Source organism: Oryctolagus cuniculus, chromosome 1 (assembly GCF_051225735.1).
Source record: "Oryctolagus cuniculus isolate XC-2025 breed Fujian yellow rabbit chromosome 1, ASM5122573v1, whole genome shotgun sequence".
In the NCBI taxonomy this organism is placed as follows: domain Eukaryota; kingdom Metazoa; phylum Chordata; class Mammalia; order Lagomorpha; family Leporidae; genus Oryctolagus; species Oryctolagus cuniculus.
In genome coordinates this window covers 57,996,235-58,002,637 of record NC_142867.1, presented here as the reverse complement: position 1 = coordinate 58,002,637, position 6,403 = coordinate 57,996,235, and the positions used below count along the sequence as shown (strand labels likewise).

The window sequence follows — 6,403 nt, the reverse complement described above, 5'->3', positions numbered from 1 at the left end:
TTGGCATACAATGAGTGATAAAAAAAAAAAGTTGAACGAATAAATGATTTAACAAATACACCCTATACTGCACTGACTAGGCTCTCCCAGTGGAGCCTCTCCTCCGGTTAGGGACCTTTTCAAATAGGAAGAAGACAAGAGATAGGGTTCCAGTTCTCATTGTTCCTGTCTCCCTCTTGGGTCAGCCTCCATGACTCCGGGCACCTTGCTTTCTGAGCCTCTTTCCTCATTTACAAGTGGGACAACATGGCCTCTAAAGGGTCCTCCAGCCCTGGGACCTCTGGGCCCTGCGGAATGAAGTCAGCAGGGGACTGGTAAGGTAGAGACTCCTTCCTGAGATGAGACAGAGACCTTTGGAGTTGACAGCGGCTTCCAAGATGAGTCTACACTGGGAGATGGAAGAGTATGTTCCAGGGTTGGGATGTGGGACACTGTGAGCAGGACCAGTAGGGACAGTGGAGTTTGGAGTTGTGTTCCGGCTGCCTCCTGATGGCATATTTCCCTTTGCCCTGTAGCCTTGCAACACGATGACCCTGGTAACCATTCTTCCTGTGTCCATCCTACCAAGACCTGGGTAAGGAGTGGGAACTGTGGAGGACAAGATTCGAGGCCTTGGGTCTTGGCAATAAGCTCTGGTTTACCAAGGGGTCGCTAGTGTCCGGTCAACCCAGGGAAGGGAGGCAGAGACGCAGGAAGTCCCAGTTTTTCAGTAACCCAAGGAAAAGATCCAAATTATACGGGGTCTTTTTTTTTTTTAGATTTATTTATTTGAGAGGCAGAATTACAGACAGAGAGAGAGGGAGAGACAGAGCCAGACGTTTTCTATCTGCTGGTTCACTCCCCAAATGGCCACAGTGACTGGAGTTGGGCTGATCTGAAGCCAGGAGCCAGGAGCAAGGAGCTTCTCTTGGGTCTCCTACATGGGTGCAGGGCCCAAGAACTTGGGCCATCCTCCACTGCGTTCACATGGGCTCTTGAGAGCCAAGGAGCTGCTAACAGACCCCTGGTGGCCAGAAGGCCTCCGGGCAGGTGCTCACACTCCTTCTGCAATTATCTGTCATTAAAACAACAGCCACGCCCCTTGTGTCGGCCACCCCCGCAGCTTCCACTGCCTTCCCTCAACCCTCCACATGCTGTGTCCAGGGCGCTTTACTCACTTTCTCTCAATGCCAGCTCACCACAGCCCTCAAGATCCATGACCCCATATTCTACTGCAAGACCTTTCTAGGTTATTTTTTTACCTTGTTTTGCAATTCAGTGCTACTCGCCACATTTTATAATACCAATTACCAAATAAAAGGGTATGATTTGCCTTCTCCTGGTCAGATACCAAGTTCTCATTCAATTAGCAGTGGTGGGAAGCAGCATAGTACAGCACTTACTGGCTTAAAAGGACTCTTTTCTGGGTGCAAGCAAGCTGCTTGCAGTTGAACAATTTATGCCTGCACGAGGGGGCTCTACTGAGGCGGAAGGCAGGGACTGTGTCTCATCGGTGCTCCCTGGAAAGTCAAGCACCTCTGTGTGGGGCTGCATCAACCTAGAGGGAGGGGTAATGGGGTGCCTTTGACAGAAGGGGCCTGCGACATGTCAGACACTACAGTTAGCATGCAATCTTCTCATTGCCTAAGACAACACATCTCCCATCTCTTCATTTCACCCTGTATCTGCTAGATCTTGCTGCCAAGCAAACCCTCCCCCAAATCAGTAGCTTAGAACGGCATTTATGAGTCCACAGACCGGCTGGGTGGTTCTGTTATTTTGAGTCTGGTTTGGTTGATTTAAGCTAAGCTTCTTCATGTGTCTGCCTTCACCTGGAAGCTCAGCTGGGGGCAGGATGATCCAGGATGGCGTCATCCATGAGTTCACAGTTCTGCTTCAGGAACTTGGCTGGTTATCAGTTGACAGCAGGGGGGCAACAGTGTACCTGTCTCTCATCAGGAAGCTAGCCTGGACCTGTTCACATGCTAGCTTAAGGCTCCACAAAAGCATGTGGGAAACATAAAGACCTATTTTGGCCAGCATCACAGCATCAGAATTAGCACAATGTAACTTTTGTATTATTATTATTATTATTAAAGTTATAAGAAACACTCGAGGGTCCAGCATTGTGGTATAGTGGGTAAAGCCTCCACCTGCAGCGCTAGCATCTCACATGGGCGTGGTTCATGTCTCAGCAGCCCCTCTTCCAACCCAGCTCTCTGCTAATGGCCTGGGAAAGCAATGGAAGACAGCCCACGTGCTTGGGCCCCTGCACCCATGTGGGAGGCCCTGATGAAGCTCCTGACTCCTGGTTTCAGCACAGCCTATCCCTAGCTGTTGTGGCCATTTGGGGAGTGAGCCAGCAGATGGAAGACCTTCCTCTCTGTCTCTCCTTCTCTCTTCTATAACTCTACCTTCCAAACAGATAAATAAAATATTAAAGAAAAAGTTCAAGGAATAGAAACCTTCACGTGGAACCACCTTTGATGTTCTTCTCTATCAATAACAAACTGCGACCTCGCCTGCACTGTTGGACTGACTGAATAGTCCTCAAACTGCAGCTTTCCCTTCCCCTCCCAGGTGAGCCCCTTAGAAGTTACACCCACACCCACTGTCTGCCTAGGTCTGGCCTACAGAGACACAGCCACATGGCTGACATGAAGGTCTGGGCCATGTGTGGGCTCCTATCTAAGGCAAAACAGGGGTAACCCAAATTTGATCCCATTTGAGGAAAAGTCAAATTTCATGCACTAGGAACACCCAGAATTTGACATCCAAAAGGGTAAAGGTACTATCAGAGTTTGAGGCATGGAGCGAGAGTTGATCATAGGAAACGAGATTGCAGGAAAGAATGAGGACGGCAAAGGGAAGAGCAGACCTAGGAGACTTCTTTAAGCAGCACTAGGATGTCCAGCTGATCCCGCCAGGCCTTTGAATGCCATATGGGTCTAATGGGGGCCACCAACTCTCTGCATGGATAAGTTGAGACCAGGCTTTCCTGCATTCTCCTAAAGGAAGTGAGGATGTTCCCAGGAACGGAGGAAGTAGATGGGGCTCCCCCTTTCCTTTGGCCCATCCCTCTCCTTGACACTTGCACTGAGCCGTGCATGGTTCCCCAGTCCTGCCTTTGCTTCCCGGGTTGCAGGGGCTATACTGAGGGTGGGAGGAAGAAAAGGGCAAATGCGGGGACTGTGACAGCACAGTAGGATCTCAGTTAATACTGAATGAATGAATGATAAATAACTCTGGGCATGTCTGGAAGACGAACTGCCCTTTTGTTGCTTTCTTATATCCAGATCAGTCTGTTTTATACCTAGGCTTCAAGAAAATCATGCTCTCTGAGCAGGTCCCAAAGGTCAGCTGAGTTTACCTCTTGCTATCAAACTGGATCAATCATGGTACAGACAGAGCTCTCCTTTCCTCCTACCCCATCCCTGGCAGGGGTGTGCTTTTATTGGAAGAATTCTGAGGTAGAAATTAAACATTGGTATGCCGGTTCCTTCATCAGCACTGACTTGTTGGGTGAGCTTAAGAATGTCACTTAACTTCAGTTTCCTCTGGGGATAATTATCTCTGTCCTTGTAAGTTACTGCAAGATCAAATGGGCTGATGAATTGAAAGAGATCATCACACATGGTGCATGGGGGGTTGGACTGTGAGATGATACCAAGTGTGACATCAGAGATAAGATTTTAACAGGGGCCGGCATTGAGGCATAATGGGAAAAGCACCACAGCTATGCTGGTACTCCATACAGGTGCTGGTTTGAGTCCCAGCTGCTCCACTTCAGATCCAGCTCCCTGCTAATGCACCTGGGAAAGCAGCAGAAGATGGCTCAAGTGCTGGGGCCCCTGCACCCATGTGTGAAACCAGAAGAGTCTCCTGGCTTCCTTCTGACCCACCCTGGTTGTTGTGGCAATTTGGAGAGTGAACCAGAAGATGGAAGATTCTGTGTGTGTGTGTGTGTGTTGTGCTGTGTTTGTGTGTCTCCCTCTGTTTTCCTCTGTGTAACTCTGCCTTTCAAATAAAAAATAAATCTTTATAAAAAAAAGATTTTAACCAGGGGCTGGCACTGTGGCGTAGCAGGTAAAGCCTCCACCTGCAGTGCCAGCATCCCATATGGGCATGGGTTTGAGTCCTGGTTACTCCACTTCTGATCCAGATATTTGCTATGGCCTGGGATGCATAGGAGACCCAGAAGAGGCTCCTGGCTCCTGGCTTCAGATAGGCCTAGCTCCAGTCATTGCAGCCATCTGAGGAGTGAACCAGTGGATGGAAGATCTCTCTCTCTCTCTCTCTCTATCTCTATCTCTATCTCTATCTCTCTCTGGCTCTGCTTCTCTGTAACTCTGGCTTCCGAATAAATAAATAAATCTTAAAAAAAAGATTTTAACCAAGAACATGTCCAAGCGCTTCAAGGATCAAGCACGTGGGAGATTCTTCTCAACAGGTCCAGCAAGGCGTCACAGGGATGCTGAGTAAGTCATTGACTGGCACTGCATTTCCTTCTCCAGAAGATCTTCAGAAGCGACCCAGATCTGGAGGTTTCAGGCCCAAGGGAAGTACAGCTCTCCCTTACCTGCTGTTTTCCAGGGACCAGCAGTTCCTTGTTTTGTACCCATCTGCTCAGCCTCTGGAATCCCAGGTTTCCAGTTTCACCAAGTGCCTCCCCAGGACCCCCATCAACACAGACGGTTAGCACTGCTGTGTGCAGTATGGCAGAGGTTCAGGGCCGCCTCTGCTAATCAGTCACTCCTTTTTGGAAATAGCACTCAAGACTGAAAGACTGAAGGCAACAATTATGCTACTGACATTCATTTCCTATTATCAGAAATGATTCCATTATTGTGCATCTGTGTGTCATTTTATAGTTTTCAATTTCTTAGATATGTTTGGTCAAAAATTAATAATCCTATCAATGACAGTCCACCCACTGACTTCATATCATGAATGGGATCATGGGGTTCCCCCCCTCTGGAATTGCCATGAATGCCTATGTGCCTTTCCTTCCTTCTACGGCCAGACACTAAGAATGCCCAACCAGGGCTGGCATTGTGCTACAGTAGGTCAAGCCACTACCTGCAGCACTGGCATCCCATATCCCAGCACTGGTTAGAGTCCCAGCTATTCTGCTTCTGATCCAGCTCCCTGCTAATGTGTCTGGGAGAGCAGAAAATGATGGCCCAAGTATTTGGACCCCAACCACCCACGTGAAAGACTTGGACAGAGTTCTTAGCTCCTGGCTTCAGGCCAGCCCAGCCCCAACCATTGCAGTCATTTGGGGGCGTGAACCAGCAAATGGAAGATCTCTTTCCTCTGTCTCTCCCTGGCTCTCTTACTCCATAACTTGGCCCTTCAAATAAATAAATATTTTTGAGAGTGCCCAATCTCAGTTCCGTAGGTACCACCACAAGGCACTGTGAGGGTAAGAGAAGAATCTATAGCTTTAGGTGGCTATGAGAAGGCAAATTTGATCTCAGCACAGAGAACAGACGTGGGGCTCAGAAGACTCCAAGTGCTCATCAACAAGGACTACCTGATGTTAGTGGACATTTCTAGCCTGTTTGCAGCTGGAATGCATGGAGGAGGGGCAATCCGGTTGCAGGAAGGTGCTCCCTCTCCCAGCCTAACAACAGGCCACAGTGGCTAGATGTGCTGCCTTTGAACCCCCGTCACACCTGCGCATGACACCAGGAGTCAGGCTGCAGCACCAGAGCATGAGTTCACACATAGCTGGGGCCACCCGCAGCTCATGGGCTGCCCTTTTAATCACGAGTGACATTGTGGCCCCATACGGGGCTGGGAGGGTGGGGGGTGGGCGGGACATAGTGGCTCATGGCAGGACAATTCTTCTTGTTCTCCCTTCCTCTGCTCCTCCAAATGGCCATCCTTCCTAGTGCTCTGCTTCGACAGCCATGCAGCCCCTGGATCTATCTTGCTGCCTCCCTCCACTCCTCCAGCCATTCCTGGCCCCATATTGGTCTCTGGAAACACAGCTAGTGTGAGGAGGTCATGCTGGAAGGAGTGAATATGAGGTGCCTCAGGCCCCGGCTCAGCAGTATCCAGTCAGCCTGTTCTGTACAACATTCAAAGCCTCAGGCACCCGAAGTCAATCTTTCATGCATCCATTTATTTACCAGACATTAATTGAGCACATAATATGTAGCAGGTTCAATTTAACCATATACACAAAACATGTGATGTGCTTAAGGGTGCATTTTGGTAAAAGGTAAAGTGTCAGGGTTGGGTGCCTATTAAATCAGAGAGCTTGGTCTACAAAGGATGGCACCCTGGCTCCACTTACTTGCTCTGTAATTTGGGGAATTTATTTTATTCCTCCATAGTTTGTAACATGGAGACAGTAATAAGAATGGTAAGGGTATGGTAGGGATTAAATGAGGTATGGGATGAGCCATAGGAAATT

At 48.9% G+C, this 6,403-nt stretch overlaps 1 non-coding gene across 1 annotated transcript; it reads left to right on the top strand.

Annotated features, from left to right (window-relative positions):
- The first annotated feature begins 5,631 nt into the window (after window positions 1-5,631).
- On the top strand, window positions 5,632-5,763 carry LOC127485286 (small nucleolar RNA SNORA76). The gene has a single exon (XR_007912404.1). It is a non-coding gene; the product is annotated as a small nucleolar RNA SNORA76 (small nucleolar RNA).
- The last annotated feature ends 640 nt before the right edge of the window (window positions 5,764-6,403 follow it).